This window comes from Geotrypetes seraphini, chromosome 3 (assembly GCF_902459505.1).
Source record: "Geotrypetes seraphini chromosome 3, aGeoSer1.1, whole genome shotgun sequence".
Classification (NCBI taxonomy): Eukaryota; Metazoa; Chordata; class Amphibia; order Gymnophiona; family Dermophiidae; genus Geotrypetes; species Geotrypetes seraphini.
In genome coordinates, this window is record NC_047086.1 from 218,493,388 (window position 1) to 218,514,548 (window position 21,161).

Consider the following 21,161-nt stretch of genomic DNA (forward strand, 5'->3'; position numbering starts at 1 on the left):
CTATTTTAGTCATCCATATCGGGTCCTTTATTCGACTCTTTTTGCTCCCCTTTCTGAATCTGGGGATGTAAAGATTTTGCGCCTCGCTCACCATGTCCTTGTGAGTCAAAGGGGAGGAGTATGGTTATATTGTCTGCATAACTGAATGAGGTTACTTCGAGTTTGTCTAATAGGGTACCAAGGGAGGAAATGAAGACATTGAAGAGCATCGGTGAGAGTGGTGAACCTTGAGGTACTCCGCAGGGATTGGTCCAGGTTTACGATATTAGATCTTTTGTTTTTACGCTGTATGTTCTTGTTTTGAGGAATCCTTGGAACCAGTTGTATACTCCGCCTGAGATCCCTATTGCTTCTAATATCTGAAGAAGTATACTGTGGTCAACCAGGTCAAATGCGGCTGAGAGGTCTAGTTGAATTATCAGCATCCTTCTTCCTTTGCTAAGGTGTTGTCGGGCTGTATCTAGAAGGGAGACTATCAGTGTCTCAGTGCTGTGGTTGGATCTGAACCCTGATTGGGTTGGGTGGAGTAGGTTGTGGTCTTCAAGGTAGTTGGTGAGGTATTGGGCAACCAGACCTTCTATTAGTTTAACATATAATGGAATAGAGGCTATGGGTCGGTAGTTGAAAGGGGTGTCTATTGGTCCTTTGTGATCTGAATCAATCTCAATCGGTATAAAAATATCATCCGCATAGGTGAAAAGCGTTTCCCAAGCTGACAACTTATACAAATTCAGAGTAGTCATATATAAATTAAACAAGATAGGGGAAAGCGGAGAGCCCTGGGGAACTCCACAAGGGGGCCGCCAAAAATTGGAAATATCACCATCAATAGTAACTGAATATGAACGAGACAATAAAAATTTAGAAAACCAGTCAAGAACAACCTGATTGAGACCAATATCTGAAAGTAAATGAAGCAAAATGTCCTGATGCACTACTCCAAATGCCGCAGATAAATGGAACTGAAGCAAAATTGAACATTTATTTTGTAATTGCAATTGTTGAATTTTTGGAAGCGGAAGGAAGCCCTGCAGCTTCTAAGCATTGACAATGAAAAACAAACAGATGAGAGCGCGAGCAAAATTGAAAGGGAGAACATATATTGGCACTGGTTTTTTGGTTCATAGTCATTCATGCACGGGACTTCGGCACGCCGACATTGCAGCGCAGACAATTTGGCGCAAGACCCCAGTGCGCCACCTAAAAAGTTATTTTTAAAGAGCTCCGACACTGGGTGTGGGGGGAACCCCCCCAGGTTACTTCATACTCTTCGCGCTGCCGTTGGGGGGGTTGGAACCCTCCATTATAGAGTAAACTTAATTTTTTCCCAATTTTTTTTTAGGAGAAAGTTAAGTTTTCTTTATAATGTGGGGGGTTACACCCCCCACGGCAGCGTGAAGAGTATGAAGTAAAGTGGGGTGGTTCCCCCACACACATCCCACATCGGAGCTCTTTAAAAGTAACTTTTTAGGCGGTGCGCTGGGGTCTTGTGTCGAACTATCTGTGCTGCAATGTCAGTGCGCCGAAGTCTCGCATGCTTTTTTCCCGTCACCAGTTTTCTGCACTTAAATATGAGCCTTTCAAAAATGTAAGTGCCATTTTTTAAAAACTCACGTTTAAAGGTGCAGAAGAACAGTGCTGATGTGTGCTTGCACTTCCAGTTTTGTCTGGACATGCGCACAAGAGCTGTGCGCTCTGCAAACGTTTTGTGGGTTCATAGTCTGTCGCGCGCGAGACACCAGCGTGCCGACAATCCAGCATTGACAATTCGGCACAAGAAAGAAGCGTGCCGTGGAAAAACTTAATTTTAAAGAGCTCCGAAGCGGGCTGTGAGTGGGGAACCCCCCACTTTACTGCAAAGTGTTCACGCTGCTGTTGGGGGGGGGGGTTGGAACCCTGCATTATAGAGAAAATGGAACTTTTTCTGATTTTTTTCAGGAAAGTTCTGTTTTCTCTATAATGTGGGGGGTTGTACCCCCCACACCGCCACCCAACAGCAGCGCGAACACGATGCAGTAAAGTGAGGGGAGGGATTTCCCCCCACACACCCCCTCGGAGCTCTTTAAAACAAAAGTTTTCCTGCGGCGTGCTTCTTTCTTGCGCCAAATTGTCAGCACTGGCTTGTTGGCACGCTGGTGTCTGGTGCGCGATTATCCCGTCACCGTTTTGTGCACACTCGCTTTTGATTTCTTAGTTATCCACACCTAAAATTGGAATGCCATTTGCTTTGAACATAAGAACATAAGAATTGCCACTGTTGAGTCAGACCAGTGGTCCATCATGCCCAGCAGTCCGCTCACGCGGCGGCCCTCTGGTCAAAGACCAGCGCCCTAACTGAGACTAGCCCTACCTGCGTACGTTCTGGTTCAGCAGGAACTTGTCTAACTTTGTCTTGAATCCCTGGAGGGTGTTTTCCCCTATGACAGACTCCGGAAGAGCGTTCCAGTTTTCACTCTCTGGGTGAAGAAGAACTTCCTTATGTTTGTACGGAATCTATCCCCTTTCAATTTTAGAGAGTGCCCTCTCGTTCTCCCTACCTTGAGCATTGGTTAACTGTTTTTCTTCACTGTTGTTGCTCGGTGAGTTTGTGTTATGGGCTTCAGTGCCCAGGTCTGAGCGCTGGCTCCTCAGGTGGCCTGTCCCATTCCATTGTCTATGCACGAGAGGTCTGCTATCAACTGCCTGCACTGTTCTCCATTGTCAAGCGGAATGAGTCAGCCAAACACGGGTGACATCATTCGACAGTGGCATGGACAGAATAGCTCTCCTGTAGCTCAGAAGAGCCTTTTCTTCCAGGTCCTCCTGAGCATGTGCAGATCTCCTCCAACCACTGTTCACACCTGTTTCCTCACCGGTTTATTCTATCCATCCGGCCATGTGGATGGGTCTTCCTGCTCTCTTATATTTCATCTTCTTCTCTCCTTTAAAGTTATTCTTTCTTTCTCACCTCCAACATAAGACAATCAACAGGACGAACTACAGGGATCCGGAATACAATCTTCCCGGGATTATCCCTCATCTCCCGGGAATGGCAGACACATGTCTCCAGGAATTTCTCCCCACTGAGCCCATATTAAGGCTGCATGAATTGCTGACCTTCTGTGTGGCCTATAGACCTATGATATGGCCAGGTCTTAAGAAAAGAGCAGGCAATACTTTTATGGTACAGAGAGTCCCCCTGCCTTCCCTGGGCCCATCCCCTCCTGGAGCACCAGCTCAACCATTGTGGGCCCATCAGTGGAATTGAAAACAGAAGATACAGCCTCTGTTCTTTCCCAGGGAATCAACACTGGCTTAAGCTCCAAAGGGAACTTGCTCCACATGTATCTAAGCCCTTCCCTGAGTTGGCCCCCCTCCCTAACAGCAGTGGGGCTATACTCTGACCAGAGAACCCCACTGACGCCTGCGTGAGTGGAGAGGTAAGTGCCTCCTGCTGGGCCACTCCCTTGAGTTTTTACTCACCATTGCCCCAATGAGGCATTGATGCTGAGGTGAACATCTATACCACTGGAAGAGGAGCTCCAGCCCAGCGTTGCTGAGACTGCTGGTGCCAAAGGTCTGCATTGCTGCAGGCTACTGCCAGCCACGACCTAAAATAACTTGACCGGCCACAGATATCCGTGCTGGCTTCACACTGCTCCAATGATGCACACAGTAACAACAGCACAGTGTAGTTTTAAGAAAGGTTTGGACAAATTGCTGGAGGAAAAGTCCAAAATCTGTTATTAAGACATGGGGGAAGCCTCTGCTTGCCCTGGTTCGGTAGCATTGGAATGTTTCTACTCCTTGGGTTTTAGCCAGGTACTAGTGACCTGGATTGGCCACTGTGAGAACTGGCTACTGGGCTTGATGGACCATTGGTCTGACCCAGTAAGGCTATTCTTATATGTTAGCTAGCACTGATATGCTCATCTTCAGCTTGGAGAGTTAGAACTGAGATTGCTTATATAGTTTGCATCTCCACTGCTCATGTGGGCCTGTCTTGCTCCAGCACAGAAAGTGGTGAGTGGTACAAATCTGCTCTGATTCTAAGGGCTCGCTGCGTACCGGAAACCACCACCAGGGGGTGGGAGGCACAGCGCCTGAATTGCAGGCGCCCAAGTACCGGTCTACTTTTCCCACTGAGAAACATGCTCCCACCCCCAAGCATTTGATAGGGATGTCCCGGGGCTCAGTGACTTATGTAACAGGCAATTTTCCCCTGGTTAGGCTATGAGCCAGTGCGCCCCCCCCCCCCCCCCCCGAATCACTCATTGATCAGCAGACCAGCTTTAAAATTGATGATCTTCAAGGATGTCCTCTTTTCTATATTTTATTCTCTTACTTAACGAATGGAGTAGCAACATAGTGACAGGAGATACTGAACAGGCCCTCAAATTGAGCATGCTCCCTAAGTGTTTTCAGAAGAGAGTATCCTGCTCCTATTTTACACAAGCTGACACAGCTGGAGTATTCTTGCCATGGTGCTCTACGAGGGATCTTCAAAAGGTTTCTGCACGTTTATTTTTTTGAGACTTATTTACTAAATATCTCTAAAAAAAATAACATCGCTTTTCCACATAATCACCATGTTTTGCAATTCATTTTTCACATGACTTTCGACGACGCATCCTCTTACTACTTCTCCCACCCCAACCTCCGGAGCTGCAGCGATTCTAACAGGCTGCCTCCATTGCATGTTCCCTCTGCCATGGACCCACCCCTTCTCCAATGTAACATCTTGTTTTGGTCTAGGACAGACTGCGGCAGAGAGGACATGCAGCAGAGGCCACGGGCAGCCTGTTAGAATCGCTGCAGCCCTGGCAATCCTCTGTAGGCCATAATTAAAATTAGAGCGGGAAGCCCAGGGGGATGGCGAATGAGGGTGGAGACAAGTGGGAAGCATGCCAGCCTTCGGGAGGCCCCCTAAAGCCACGGGGGCGAGGGCAACTAGTGAAGTCCCCAAAATATTTGGGGTGCTCGGGCACCCACAGCACCCACAGAGCTGGCTCCTGTGGTTAGGAATTATTAGGAAAAGAATGGAGAATAAAACAGAGTATCAAATGCCTCTGTATTACTCCACGGTGTGACCACACCTTATGTATTGGATGTAATTCTAGTCATCACATCTCAAAAAAGGTATAGCAGAATTGGTTCATAGACAAGTCGGCGAAAGACAAAGGCGCGCGCCGAAGAAAATTACAGTTTTTAGGGGCTCCGACGGGGTTTTTGTTGGGGAGCCCCCCCCAGTTTACTTAATAGAGATTGCGCCGGCGTTGTGGGGGGTTTGGGGGGTTGTAACCCTCCACATTTTACTGTAAACTTAACTTTTTCCCTAAAAACAGGGAAAAAGTGAACTTTTCAGTAAAATGTGGGGGGTTACAACCCCCCACCCCCCCCACAATGCCCCTACAACGCGGCGTGATCTCTATTAAGTAAAGTGGGGGGGTTCCCCCCCACGCCCCCCCCGTCAGAGCCGTAAAAACAGTAATTTTGTGCGGTGCGTGCCTCCGCGCTGCGCTCAATTGTCTGCGCGCACCTTTGTCCCGGCGCGCTTTTGACCTGACACCAGCAGAATTAGAAAAGGTACAGAAAGAGGCGATGGAAAGACTTAGAAGATTAGGAGGATTAGGAGGAAAGACTTAAGAGATTGAGGACTTTCAGCTTGGAAGAGAGACAGCCTAGGTAGGGTTACTAGATTTTAGATTAGGAAAAAGAGGCTGCATGGCACAATCCTGTTCCCCCTCCTTCCCGGACTTACCTCGTTCCACCCCGCAATCCCAACCCCACACAAACCTCGTCTCTTCGGAGCGACTCTGGAGTGCATCTGTGCATGTGTCCATGCGTGTGATGTCACCGCTCCGCACCCACGCATGTGCAGATGCCCCTCCCCCAACATGGCCCCGATCTCAATGCTTTTCAAAACCCGGACAAAGTTTTGAAAAGCCATCCAGACTCCTGCATTGTCCTCTAAAAAGAGGACGTGGCCGGAAAAATCCAGACATCTGGTAACCCTAAGCCTAGGGAGCCCTATAAAATCATGAGTGGAGTGGAACTCTTTCCAGAAGCACAATGTTTAGAGATCATGCCATAAGGTTACTAAGTAGTATGTTTAAATTAAAATCAGAGAAAATATGCTGGAGGATGTGGTAAAAGGAGTTAGCAACTTGTAAGTGGGTTTTAAAAAAGGGTTTGGACACGGATCTGAAGAAAAAAAATCCCAAAATGGCGATTAACAAGATAGGCTGATCCAGATTTATCGCAGTTGATGAGCCATTGGTCTGACTAGGGCAGTTCTTACCAGGGTAGGATTAACCAATAGGCCAAGTAGGCACGTGCCTAGGGCCTGAAATGGTCAGAGAGGCCCGATGAAGGAAGGCATCAACATTGTTTTTTCCAAACGGCGATGGGCCCCTCCAGCATCGATCGGCAACCCGGGCCCCCCCCCTGATCGGCAACGCAGGCCCCACCCCGATCGGCAACGCGCCCCCCCCCCATTGACGAAAAGTAAGATAAGCAAGCAACGCGGGTAAGAAAGGCAACGGGAACTGTAATTGTGCAAGCGGTGCTGCTTGCCCAAAGCTTCCCTCTGACGCAGCTTCCTGTTTCCGCCTGGGCGCATGGTGGGGTGGGGCGGGGCAGGGGGCCCAGTGTACTTGTGTGCCTAGAGGCTCTCGATGAATTAATCCTGCCCTGGTTCTTACATCTATCTTTCTATCTATAATAATAAAACCCTAGAGCGCGCATGCGCTCTTGAAAATTCGTGATTCCTGGTGCCATGAGGTGTGCTTCTGTGGCAGTATTCTATTTGACACCTCACGGCGCTTGCAGGGGCTGGAGGCGCGTGCGGTGGCTGAAGACGCGCGACTATGCTCTCTCCCTGCCCGCGTCCTTGGCGCGTCACCGCCCGCCCTCACTCGCCGCTGCCTCTCACTCGCCGCCTGCCCTCACTTGCGTGACTGTGCTCGCTCCCTGCCCGCATCCTCGCCGCGTCACCTCCCGCCCTCAATCGCCGTCGCTGCTGCTGCCGCCACCACCGCTGCTGCTGATCCTCCTCTTCAGAGCAACCTGCGATCGTGGCCTGCTTTAAAGAACCTCGCAGGCCGCTCTCCAACCTCAGTAGCACGCTCCCTCTGATGCACAAGATCGCGTCAGAGGGAACGTGCTACCGAGTTGGAGAGCAGCCTGCTAGGTTCGCTTAAGTCGTCCACCACAATCGCAGGCTGCTTTGAAGAGGAGCAGGCCAGAAGATGCCGGGATGGAGGCAGGGTAAGAAGGGGATCAATACCGGGAGCCAGGGGGAGAGGGAAAGGGGGCTGCTTTGGAGGGAGGGGTGTGCTGGGGGGAGACAGAAAGGGCCATGGATAGGGAGAGGGAAAGGGGGCTGCTTTGGGGAGGAGGTGTGCTGGGGACAGACAGCTTTGCTCCGGGGGGAAGACAGAAGGGGCCATGGAGAGACAGGGAAAGGGTGCTGCTTTGGAGGGGAGGTGTGCTGGGGACAGACAGCTTTGCTCTGGGAGGAGACAGAAGGGGTCCTGGAGAGACAGGAAGAGGGAAAGGGGGCTGCTTTGGGGGGAGGGGTGTGCTTGGGGCAAACAGCTTTGCTCTGAGGGGAAGACAGAAGGGGCCATGGAGAGAGAAAGGGTGCTGCTTTGGGGGGAAGGGGTGTGCTGGGGGGAGACAGAAGGGGCCATGGAGAGATAGGGAGATAGAAAGGTGGCTGCTTTGGGGGGAGGTGTGCTGGGGGGACACAGCTTTGCTCTGGGGGAAAGACAGAAGAGGGCCATGGAGAGACAGTTAGGTAGAGGGAAAGGGGGCTGCTTTGGGGGGGGAGATGTGTTCTGGGTGCAGACAGCTTTGCTCGGGGGGGGGGAGACAGAAGGATACAGACAGCGGCCAAGGAGAGATAAAGAAACACAGACAGACCGATCTATTCTAGCACCCTAGCACCCGTTAATGTAACGGGCTTAAAGACTAGTATATATATAAAATCGGATGTATCTGTGTGTATGTATTTTCAACTTTGCCTGACTATTCTCTGGCTGGTTACTTGAGAGCATACAGCGATAACATAGCTGGTTCCTGAGGAAGGTGGTTTTCCCTTGAAACGGGTTCATTTCATGCTGGCTATACACCTACTCCAGATTTCTAAGGAGAAGCTAAGTATCTCAATTTTTTTGTTTAGCTCGTGACTGTGCCAGCTTGGCTGATTTTGGACGCTACTGTACCCTTGGATGAGGGGCAGAGACAGCCAAACTTATTTATTGAAGTGATTATTTATACTTTTTCACTTTTAGCACACTGGTTTGTGCACCAGTTCAACTATGTTAAATTTGCACACGGGTTAGCCCGGGGATGTTTCACAGACCTTTTGGGTGTATGACTGTGACAGCTGGTGCAATAGGGGCGTGTTCCCACTGCAGGCTGTGAGACTGAGGGCTTCCCTTTCACCTTTAAAAATATGTGGTAGGTTGTTCTTGTTGGGCTGTCTCTTCCCTTCACCGCTCTTTTTGAGTCAGGGGAGACTCGTTCTCTTGATGGATGGATGTTCCAGCATAACTCTGAAACGCAATGAGAGATTTCAACCAAACTTGGTATACATATCACTTCTGGGAAAAAATACCGTGGGGGTGGGAAGGAAGTGACATGTAAATTCCTGTCGAATAGAAGATTGGGATAAATACATACCTGGGCAATGCCGGGTAATCAGCTAGTTCTTTCTAGAACATGACTGGAAGGCAGTTGAGGAGCTCTATTACCCACTGGGAAAGTCTGTCCCTGATTTCTCTTGTTCTGGGGAGAAATGAGACTGTCTCTGTATTCTCTGGAGAGAAATTTGATCATTTTAAGGTACCATTTCATAATGTTTTTTGGATAGACCCTAGCAGCCCCCCTTCCCCCTGCTTTCCAGAATAGATTAACTCTACCAATAAACCAATCTTGCCTCAACTACAGGTCATCATGAAAACTGGGACAACCAGATCCAAGAACCTATAGGAAAAAAGAGATGTAATTAAAGTGAGAGCTGAGAGAGAGGAGGAAGAAAAAAGAGAAAACAAGGAGTACATTCCATGAAGTCACATAGAAATAATTTCAAAACAAACAGGAGGAAATTATTTTCTCTCTCAGTGAATAGTTAAGCTCTGGAACTTGTTGCCAGAGGATGCAGTTACAGTGGTTAGCATATCTGGATTTTTAAAAGGTTTGGACAAGTTTCTGGAGGAAAAGTCCACCGGCCTCTGGAACGACCTCACTGTCCCGCTGCTGAACCTGGACTCCCTCCAACTATTCCGAAAACAACTGAAAACCTGGCTTTTCTCTAGCATATAATAATCTCTTCTCCTGATTACATCCCCTCTTTTTACGCTTTGTAAACTCTTTCTCTTCTCTCTTCCCATATTTTTTAAACTCTGTAAACCGTGTCGAGCTCCACTTCAGTGGAGAAGATGCGGTATATAAACCTAAGGCTTAGTTTAGTTTAGTTTGCTTTTGAGATAGACATGGAGGAAGTCACTGCTTGCCCTGGGTTCAGTAGCACTGGAATATTGCTACTACTTGTGACCTGGATTGGTCACTGTGTAAACAGGATACTAGGCTAGATGGGCCATTGGTTTAATCCAGTATGATAATTCTTATGTTCTTATCTTAGGGGTCAAAGAGCAGCAGAAATTAGCAGGAACAAAGAGAGGACTTTATTTAAAAAAAAAAAAAAGTGGTAGATAATAGAAAAAAATAAAGAAAAGTAGAGCGAGATAAATGGAAAAGAAAGAAACCAAGACTGATAGTTAAATGTATCTGGTATAAAGGGAAGATTGAAATAGGCTTTGATACTTTTTAAAGGTCTCAAAATCTAACACTTGTTTTCTTTGGAACCAGCAGAGCTACATCATCTTCACTATATATACAGGTGAAGAGGGAAAGGACATTGATAAGCAGAATGAGCCGGAGAGAAAGGAGAAGGGGGAGACATCGTCACACACTGCCACTATGAAACAGCCTGCTTGACCCTCACTCACTTTATCACAATTATTCCGCCGTCACGCCTGTGGAATTATTTTCCAGCCCTGTTTTATTTTGTAATTTGTATTTTTTTTTTTTTTTTTTTTTGGGGGGGGGGGTAGATTTTAACTCTACACTGCAAGTAGTGGATGGGATGGAATGGGGGCAATCTTATAACCCCATTCTCTTGGCCTCTACCGAGTTCTGTCTGCTCCTGCGCTTACCTTCTACTGTCTCTGTACCCTCCAAAACACACTGTCTGTAACTTCTCCCCCTTCTGTGTCCCCTAAACCACACACACAAATATGCCAGTTCCCTCTTTTCTCTCCACCTGCTATCATCTCTTGTTTCATTCACTCTCCGCTCTCTCTACCCCCGCCCGATCTCTGTGGATCTTTCTCCTCATTTGCAGTCTAAGGTTTGTTTTGTTCTTTGCTCTCGGACTAAGATTCAGCACATCGCCCCCCCACCCCCTCCCCCAATCCCTTTCACTCATGCACCACGCTCAGGCTGGAAGCAGCCAGTTAATCCCCATCCGCTTCCCCTCTCCCCCCGCCTCATTAGCAGCTTCCCCTGGGGAATCTGCAACCGGCCCCCCCTCTTCCCCACTGCTCGGTGCCTCTGCCGATCCCTGTCCAGATCCTCTGCCCCTGGAGGGGGGAGGAGAGGGCATTTGAATGTAAAAAGGCGGATTAATATTAAACGGCAGCTTCCATCCCTCACACATTGCTATAAATTATGCATGCCGTTTGCCAGGCACTCGGCTGCCAGGCCTGAATAACTCTGAGCTATTATCCGAGATAGCGCCGGGAGTCAGAGAGGGCATTACAGGAGGAGCATTCCGTAGGGTGCCAGCCCTCACCCTACCGGGGGATCTTCACAGGGGGCAGATGTGTTGGAGTGGGGAGGGAAGAAAAGTGCCTAAATAAATGAGTCCTGGACCTGGGTGGCTGAGCATAAAGCTGAACTTTTAGGAACGACGAGGAGACCCCAGCCCTTGCCCATCAATTGGAAACTCCTCGGTGCAAACTTTCAGGAGCTCCTGGGAAGACCCTGCCAGCGGGGGAGTAGCACATAACCTCATACCCGCAGGACCCGATTGGCTTATAGTGATTGTGACCTCACAATCACCGTTTCAATCGATTCGCTTTCGTGGGAGGCAGCTGCAGTGGAATCCGGGGAAGAGTTAAACTTCAGGAAGTAATTAACTACCAGTACTAATTGAGAGCCAACAGTAATTAATACTTGCTGGATGCGCTCTGAAATCCCAATGCGGATAGGCTAGGGTTCTATAGCTCTGTCCCTTGGCCCCCCTTAATCTGCCCGTCTCTTGTTGCACCCTTATCCTCTCTTTGCCCTCCTGTGTGGCTCTACCCCCCTTTTGTCTGTCATTTCGTGCATCCCTTGCTCTTCTTTCCTCAGAGCCCCTGGCGATTGAGTAAATGCATTTAAAGCCGCCCATCACAGGCTTGTCTTGTTCCATGACAGGACCGGCAGCTCAGCTAATCCCATCAGAGCCAGCTCTAGAAACTCTTCCAGTACAGAGTCCCCAACGCTTGGCTGCTTCCGAACTGCAGCCCTCTGTTGCAGAGAAAAAGCGAGGCAGGAGAGGGGGCAGAGAGAGGTGAGGGTACAGATTCCTTAAACTATGGTTCAACACTTGCCATTCCTTACAAGGACAGCATGCATGAGGGCAGTTTTCTTCAGTAGGGAAGTGAAATGCATTGTTATTCTAGGAAAAAGTATCACCTTATGTTTTTATTTGTTAACCTTTTTTTTCTCTACTTCTACAAGCAGATAAAAAAAAAAACCCTCAGGCCTTCCCACAGAATGCGTGCCACAAAGCATGCAGATGCTGACATGCAGGTTGCCACAGAGGGAGAACTAATGGGCTGATTGCTCAAAGGTTCACGATAGAATCAAATTCTGTCGTAAATCGTGCACAAAAAAAATTACCACGGCATGCTCAGAATAATGAGCATGCAAATTAATGCACGATAAAATCACAGTATTAATTAGCTGCTCACTATTCTGCGCTAATAATCCTGTCAGTGCCTGAGTACTGGATGACTCAGGGACTGACAGGTACACTAAAGTTAAAAAAAAAAAATGCCATTGGCCTGGGCCCAGATTCCCCTGCAGGTTTATGAGGGAAATACAGTGGTACCTCCAGTGGAACGCCCCAGAACTCAATCGTTTTGGAATCCGAACTTTTTTTGTAGTAAATTTTGCCCCAGAATCCGAACTCCGCTTTGGAATCCGAACATCCTGCATATTGTATGTGTGTGTTTCTGCCCCTAAAATCCAGTGTATTTACTGTTAAAATTTGAGTTGTGGGACACAGGAACGGATTAATCCAGTTTCCATTATTTTCAATGGGAAAAATTGTCTTGGAACTCGAACGGGGTTCTGGAATGGATTAAGTTTGGATTCCAAGGCATCACTGTATAATACTTTCTAACAGAAAATCCCCCCCCCCCCACCTAAAAAAAATCCATTTGTTTAAAGGGTGATAGCAGAAAATGTTGCTGGGAGTGTATTGGTGCACAAAGGAAGGTAGTGGACAATGTGAGAAGTGATCTAAAAAAAAAATCTATATAAACAATCTAACAACTTATTCCTTTGGGTCCCCTTCAAAATACTCCCCTTCCCTATGTATTCGCTTTTCCCAACATCGTTTCTACTTCTGGAAACAGTTCTTAAATGTATCTTCAGGAATCACCAAAAGTTGCGGTGTCAAATTTCGCTTTATGTCTTCAATGGTGTTGAATCGCTTTCCTTTCAGTGTGGATTTAAGTTTAGGAAAACAAAATCAAAGATGATGTGGATAGGATGATGTTTAAGAGTCTTTCTTCATGTACGGCGACCACTGGAGTACTGCATCCAGCACTGGTCGCTGTACATGAAGAAGGATACGGTACTACTTGAAAGGGTCCATAGAAGAGCGACTAAAATGGTTAAGGGGATGGAGGGGTTGCCATACAATGAGAGATTAGAGAAACTAGGCCTCTTCTCCCTTGAAAAGAGGGGACATGATCGAAATATTCAAAATAATGAAGAGAATAGACTTAGTAGATAAAGACAGGTTGTTCACCCTCTCCAAGGTAGAGGGCGCACTCTACAGTTGAAAGGGGATAGATTCCGTACAAATGTAAGAAAGTTCTTCTTCACCCAGAGAGCGGTAGAAAACTGGAACGCTCTTCCGGAGTCTGTTGTAGGGGAAAACACCCTCCAGGGTTTCAAGACTAAGCTGGACAAATTTCTGCTAAACTGGGACATACACAGGTGAGGCTGGACTCATTTTAGAGCACTGGTCTTTGACCCGGGGGCCACCACATGAGCGGACTGCTCGGCACAATGGACCACTCGTCTGACCCAGCAGCGGCAATTCTTATGTTCTTATATTAAAAGTTCAGTCCAATAATCCACATAAATACCTAGAACCCAAATCATTGGAGACTATGGACCCAACATGGTCCGTGTTTCGACAAAACTGTCTTCCACAGGGGTCCCTGAGGGTCCTGTTACAACAACTCGTGGATTAAAGGGTCCACACAGAGTTCTGTCCAGAGTTGTTTTTAGCCTTTGATCCATGAGTTGTTGTATCACGACCCTCAGGGACCCCTGAGGAAAACAGTTTTGTCGAAACACGGAGAGTAAGGTGGCTGGGGAAGAACTGTCATGCAAATTTTGAAGCATTCAAAACACAATCCATGACTCCTGACATGTACCCCATAAGCCATTTTCAATATTTCATGTTTCTGTAGAAGTCTTATCCAATTTAAAAAAGAACTTCATGCTGTAGCATTCAGTTCACACATGAAAAATAGCACTTTCACAAAAACTGCTGCAGCTCGGAGAAGAAAACAGATAACAACAAAGGGGAAAAAAGGAGGTTACTCATGAGGTTTCAAGCTACTCAACGCTGCCTAGCACATTGCAAAAAAAACTTCCCGTTGATGCGCAATTCAAACTGTCCTGGAACTTTTTAAACAGACCTCATATACCCTAGGTCAGGGGTAGGCAATTCCAGTCCTCGAGAGCTGGAGCCAGGTCAGGTTTTCAGGATATCCACAATGAATATGTATGAGATGGATTTGCATGCACTGCCTCCTTGAGATGCAAATCTATCTCATGCATATTCAATGTGGATATCCGGAAAACCTGACCTGGCTCCGGCTCTCGCGGACCGGAATTGCCTACCCCTGACCTAGAGCAGTGTCCAACAAATTTTCTTGTGCTGCGGCACACTAAAGGTAGTGGCCATGGCTCGAGAAGTGCATGGATATTGCCCTGATGACATCACACGCATGAGTGACATCATCATGTCGATGTCTGCGTGTAATGTAATGTAATGTAATTTATTTCTTATATACCGCTACATCCGTTAGGTTCTAAGTGGTTTACAGAAAATATACATTAAGATTAGAAATAAGAAAGGTACTTGGAAAATTCCCTTACTGTCCCGAAGGCTCACAATCTAACTAAAGTACCTGGAGGGTAATAGTGAAGTGAAAAGTAGAGTTAGAGGAAAAATAAAAATAAAATAAACATTTTAAAAAGACAGCATTGATCTAAATACTTTGGAAGGTTGAAGAGAGGAGAGAAAGGAATAGAAGCAGAATGGGTCAGCGTCAGTGATGAAGTGGAGCAAGTAAGTTTAGGAGGAGCGATTGACGTATCCAGAAAGGCGTGTGTGTGAAGGCCCTCCAGGCGGGCCCTGAGACACCAGTGGGGGGGTGCCAGAAGGGATGAGGGCCAGAGAGAAGGATAGGTGCTGGCGTCCACTAATTGCCTACAGGACGTGCCTCTTGCCACAGCTGGCACTGGTGCCTCTCCTCCTTCCCAGTGTACCGTGGCACACCTGAAATCTCAGGAGGCACACAGTTTGAGATACACTGCCCTAGAGGAAAGGAAGGATTGGAGAATATGATACAGTACACTCCCCTCCCCCTCCATATTCACGGGGGTTAGATGCACAGCCCCCTCGCGAATAAGAAAAATTTGCGAATAACTTTAGGGCTGACTCTGAACCACAGCTGCCTCCCGGGCCTCTCCACATCTTACGTTTAAAACCCGCTGAGTCTAGTGGTGAAGCAGGGCAGGAGCGATCTTCCTACACTCCTGCCCTGGTCAGAGCAGCGAACAAAAATGGCTGCTGTGAGTTCCCGCTGCAGTCTCATAAGACCATGGGAACTCATAGCAGCCATTTTTTGTTTGCGGCTGTGCACGGAGAAGGAGCATAGGAAGATCACTCCTGCCCCGCTTCACCGCAAGACCACTAGGCTTTAAAAGTAAGGTGTGGAGAGGTCCGGGAGGCAGGGTGGTTTTGTCAATACTAAATCTGCGAATATGGAGGGGGCAGTATAGTTTAAATACTTAAAAAGTATTAATATGCAAGCTAATTTTTTTCAGAGAAGGGAAGTGGTAGAGTTGAGGCTGCAGAGCGGGGAACTTAGGAGTAAAGTCAGGAAATACACGACTCCTTTGTTGTGCCTTGATTGTCTCATCATTGAAGCCCCCTTGGACTCCCTTTTTGGTGAGGAAATACTTTTTCACAGATCAGGTGCTGGATGCCTGGAATGCCCTCCTGTGGGAGGTTGTGAAGACAAAGGCAGTGATGGAATTCAAGAATGAGAGGGATAAACACAGAGGGTCACTATATAGAAAAAAGCAAAACTTAAATTACCTCATAACTGGAATGAACGTTGATGGTGGCTTCAGAGGTTGGGAAGTAAGACAAATGCTAGACAGACTTCCATGGTGTGGACCGCATAAAAGGCAAAAACCAGATCAGGATCAAAGCTGGTGTGGGCATCAACCACGACTCCAGTAGCTGGGAAGTAGCACCAGTGCCAGGCAGACTTTGGTGGGCTGTGCCCCAAAATCAGCAGAGAGAGAGAGAGAGAGTGACGGATTAATGAAGAATTGGAAACTGTGCAGGGCGCCAGATTCAACTCTGGCCAGCTTGTTGGGCAGACTGGAAAGACCATGCAGGTCTTTGATTTGACAACATTTACTAAGTTACTATGTTACAAAGGAAGTCTATAGAGACCGTTTCCCCAATTTCTCCCTAAACTGCCAATGAGGCTGTCCCCTGGGCACCTGCGGCCTCATGTTCAACAGCATGTTTTCTACAAATGGAATCTATTGAAAGCATTTTCGCTGTCATGTAAGTGGGAATTGTTATAAATGAGTCTGGCTGAATGGCCAGCGGCTGGAAGAATGGTGGAGCCCATCCTCCCTCCCTCCCATCCAGCTGGACTTTCCCCAGACACATAATGGAGTGATCACTCTATCACACCCCAAGGAGCTGTCAGTGAGGATGTGACATCGCTGCTTAGTCTGCTTGCCTGGCTGTCTGGCCTTCAAACAGTGACTCCCCAGGCGTATTTGGGCCCTTTGATCACTTTCAGAATTAAATATCATTTTATAGCCAGATTGTGGAAGGAGTGGGGTAGAACAGGCATATTTAAGAGCCCAGGATTCTGCGTTGTAAGACTTTATAGCACTATCTCCTCAATAAAGGCAGTATAGAAGAGGGTCATCAAAATAGTGAAGAACCTGTACTGCAAGGCTACACAATTCCAGTCCTTGAGGTCCACAGGCAGGCCAGGTTTTCAGGATATCCACAATGAATATGCATGAGAGAGATTTAAGAACATAGGAAGTACATAAGAAGTTGCCTCCGCTGGGTCAGACCAGGGGTCCATCATGCCCAGCAGTCCACTCCTGCAGCGGCCCATCAGGTCCATGACCTGTAAGTGATCCTTTGTCTAAAATCTTTCAATCCCCATTGTTCTTCTATCTATACCCTTCCATAATCCTATCTCTACCTCTATCTATATCCCTCAATCCCCGTATCCTTCAGGAACTTGTCCAATCCCTCTTTGAATCCCCTTAATGTACTCTGTCCTATCACATCCTCCGGGAAGCACATTCCAGGTGTCTACCACCCTCTGAGTGAAGAAAAATTTCCTAGCATTGGTTCTAAACCTGTCCCCTTTCAATTTCTCCGAGTGCCCCCTTGTTCTTGTAGTTTCCAATAGGCTGAAGAATCTGTACCTTTCCACCTTCTCTATGCCCTTCATGATCATGTAAGTCTCTATCATGTCTCCTCTGAGTCTCTGCTTCTCCAGGGTGAAGAGCCCCAGCCTTTCTAGCCTGTCTGCTTATGAAAGGTTTTCCATACCTTTTATCATTCTTGTTGCTCTTCTCTGAACCCTCTCAAGTATCTCCATGTCCTTCTTTAGGTACGGCGACCAATATTGGACACAGTGTTCCAGATGCGAGCGCACCATTGCACGATACAGCAGCATGATGACTTCCTTCGTTCTGGTTGTAAAACCCTTCTTAATAATACCCAACATTCTGTTTGCTTTCTTTGAGGCTACTGCGCATTGTGCTGTTGAGTTCATTGTTGTGTCCACCAGCACACCCAAGTCCTTTTCAAGGTTGCTTGCCTCTAGTACTAATCCCCCCATTTGGTAGCTGAACATCGGGTTCTTTTTCCCTATATGCATGACCTTGCATTTCCCTACATTGAAGTTCATTTGCCATTTAATCGCCCACTCCTCCAGTTTGTTCAGGTCCCTTTGTAGGTCCTCAAATTCTTCCACAGTTCTAACCCTGCTACAGAGTTTAGTGTCATCCGCAAATTTTATAACTTCACACTTCGTCCCTGTTTCTAGGTCGTTGATAAATATATTGAACAGCAGCGGTCCGAGTACCGACCCCTGCGGAACTCCACTCGTGACCCTCCTCCAGTCCGAATAGTGGCCCTTCACTCCAACCCTTTGCTTCCTGCCTGCCAACCAGTGTTTAACCCATCTGTGTATGTCCCCTTCCACCCCGTGGTTCCACAGCTTCCTAAGTAGCCGCTCATGGGGTACCTTGTCAAAGACTTTTTGGAAGTCGAGATGAATGATGTCTATGGGTTCCCCTTTGTCCATCTGGCTGTTTACCCCCTCAAAGAAGTGCAGTAAGTTTGTTTGGCATAATCTTCCTTTGCAGAAGCCATGTTGGCTCGCTTTCATTAGTCCATTTTTTTCAATGTGCTCACAGATGCTGTCCTTTATCAGTGCCTCTACCATCTTGCCTGGAACCGATGTCAAACTTACCAGCCTGTAGTTTCCTGGGTCACCTCTCGATCCCTTTTTAAAGATAGGTATAACATTTGCTATCTTCCAGTCCTCCGGGATCTCGCCAGTTTTCAAGGATAAGTTGTAAACTCGTTGGAGTATTTCCACTATTTCATTTCTTAGTTCTTTTAGTACCCTTGGGTGGATTCCGTCCGGGCCTGGTGATTTGTCGCTCTTCAATCTATCTATCTGTTGGAGGACATCCTCATGGCTCACCTCTATTGTTGACAGTTTTTCTTCTTGGTCTCCATTGAAGATCTCTTCGGGTTTTGGTACACTGGATGTGTCCTCGTTTGTGAAGACTGATGAGAAGAACTTGTTTAACCTATCAGCTACCTCTTTTTCCTCCTTTATCACTCCCTTACTGTCTCCATCATCCAACGGTCCTACTTCCTCCCTCGCCGGTTGCTTCCCTTTAACGTATTTGAAGACCGATTTGAAATTTTTTGCCTCCCTGGCCAGTCTTTCTTCGTATTCCCTTTTTGCTCTTCTAACCACTCGATGACATTCTTTTTGGCATTTCCTGTGCTCCTTCCAGTTTTCCCGGGTTTGGGCCTTTTTCCATTTCCGGAACAAATTTTTCTTGTCTCCTATCGCTTTCTTCACTTCATTGGTTATCCATACTGGGTCTTTTGTTCGGTTTTTTATGCACCCTTTTCTAAATCTGGGGTGCCCTTAAATAGGGACCAGGCTTGCTCCACGGTCTCTGTTTTCCTTGAGCTGTTTCTGAGGTTTTTTTTCACCATTACTCTCATAGCATCATAGTTCTCTTTCTTGAAGTTGAGCGTTGTCACTGTGGTTCTCTTCCCTTTTGATGTTCTTACTTCTAATTTGTACTGGATCATGTTGTGATCACTGTTCCCTAGGGAGGGAAGGGGCCGCATGCGATCGGTGACTGCACGCCCTCCCTTCCTTAAATTTCTTTACGCCACGAAGGTAAGGGGGAGGGAGATTCTCAGGCCACTGAAGGGCGGTGAGGTGGTGAGAGGGAAGGGTGGATGCTGTGGGGACCGGGATGGGGCGGTGAAAGGGATGGTGGTCCGGTGATGGGGCAGTGAAGGGGACAGATTTTTTTTCCCTGTGTCATTCTCTAATAAGAAAACCAGATTTGAACACCCAAAAGGAGCACTTGTGCAGTGATTGAGAAATGAGATGTTTAGGTGGTGGGCTAATTGTGCTCACTGTACAATCTCTATCACAAATAAGTGACCTTTGAAGATGGTGTAGCTTCATAAATACCTGGTGGTATCTGTTTATAATTCAACACACTAGGCGAGCCACAAAACTAGTCAAAGGCATGGAGAATTTAAGCTACAAGGAACGCCTCGGAAAACTGGGAATGTTCACCCTCGAAAAGAGAAGACTACGTGGGGATCTGATAGAGACTTTTAAAATATTAAAGGGATTTGATCAAATTGACCAGGAAGCAGCATTACTGACATTTTCAGATGTGACGCGGACAAGAGGTCATAGCCTAAAACTGAATGGCAGCAGGTTCAGGACAAATGTCAGGAAGTTCTGTTTCACACAAAGAGTGGTGGGCGCTTGGAATGCTCTCCCGGAGGAGGTGGTGGCAGAAAATACTGTGCTGGGTTTCAAACGCAAGTTGGATGCACACCTTCTTGCAAATCATATTGAGGGATACGGGAAATCCAGGTCTCCAAAAAGGAGCACCTAAATGGGCCTCCGCGTGTGCGGATTGCCGGACTAGATGGACCTTGGTCTGATCCGGTGAAGGCATTTCTTATGTTCTTATTATTCTCGATATATTTTGGGTTTCATGTAATTAAATCTACATATATACAATTTTTATTATTCAGCATACAAACTTTACATAAGTTCATAACGACACATCTCTAATGAAATTAGGCAAAAAAAAATACCTTTACATAATATCTTATAATGCTTTAGATTAACTTTTATAAACTCAAAGTTATGTTGCAATTGTGTTGTGGTTCTAGGAGAAAAAAGTCCACACTAGCAACTCAAGTAGTTAAACTATCTCAGTTACTATACATCCACCGCGTAATAAAAATCTTCTAAAAACTTGATGTGTTGCAACTTTTCATTTCATCTCGTTGGTGATCAAAAATATCTCCGTCATCGTGCAGTATACTCTAATTCAACTGGACTCCAACTCTTGACATGGGCTGTGCTTTGCTACTTCATCTTCAGGAGCCGGAACTGCGATCACTTCGTGCTACTCACATGTGGCTTAATCCATTCTTCTAAACCAGTGTGTCTCTCAAACTTTCTCGAGCCGGGGCACACTAAAGGTAGTAGCCACGGCTTGAGGCATATGCGTGACATCATTTTGTCGATGTCCGTGCATGTGCAGAGGCCCTCCAGATGGGCCCTGAGACGCCAGTAGGGGGTGCCAGCAGGGAAGAGGGCCGGAGAGAAGGAGAGGCACTGGCGCCAGCTGATTGCCTACAGCAATGTTTCTCAACGACTTCAAGCTAAGTACCCCCTAAGTCTAACAAATATCAACTGAGTACCCCAACCACAGACCTCCCTAGGCCCACCCAAGCTCTGCCCCAGATCCCATCCCCTTTACTAATTGTAATGCAATGTTTTCCATTCATTTTCCATATACACACACAATATAAATTCTCAAAACTGACACATTTCAATCTCTATATTGAAAATAAAATCATTTTACCTACCGGTGATCCTCTGCAGGCTGCTGTAATTAGCTTTAAAGGTGAGACCGGCAGGCCAGGGGGGAAGCCGGAGGACGCTAAAGAGAAGGGGGAAACATGCAGGCCTTCGGCGAATCGGGCAGCGCTGGCACTGTACTGCGTTGGGAAGTCAGCTGGCAGGCGTCTCTCTTCCTCCTCAGTGTGCCGCGGCACCCAGTTTGAGATACACTGTTCTAAACAATCAGAACAACAAGATACATGCAACTTAATACTCAGTCACCACTACCATCTCAAATACACAAGAAAATCCTTACAATAAATGTTCAAAATACTGTTCTTTATCATACTCTCAGTATAGCTGTAACTCCCTGAGGGGAATCTTACATCAGGCGTCCTGCCA

General features: G+C 47.0%; 1 protein-coding gene across 5 annotated transcripts in view; it reads right to left on the reverse strand.

The window, feature by feature from the left end:
- The window catches only part of DNAJC22 (DnaJ heat shock protein family (Hsp40) member C22), an 82,483-nt gene extending 61,644 nt beyond the window's left edge, over window positions 1-20,839 (reverse strand). For 4 of the 5 annotated variants that reach the window (XM_033935944.1, XM_033935940.1, XM_033935943.1 and 1 more), the window contains exons 1-2: window positions 20,786-20,839; window positions 15,668-15,852 (exon numbers count right to left, since the gene is read on the reverse strand). The gene's annotated coding sequence lies outside the window, so the exon portion shown is untranslated. Of the gene's footprint in view, window positions 1-15,667; window positions 15,853-20,781 lie in introns of all 5 variants that reach the window. The other variant, XM_033935942.1, reaches the window with a different exon arrangement.
- Window positions 20,840-21,161: the final 322 nt, after the last annotated feature.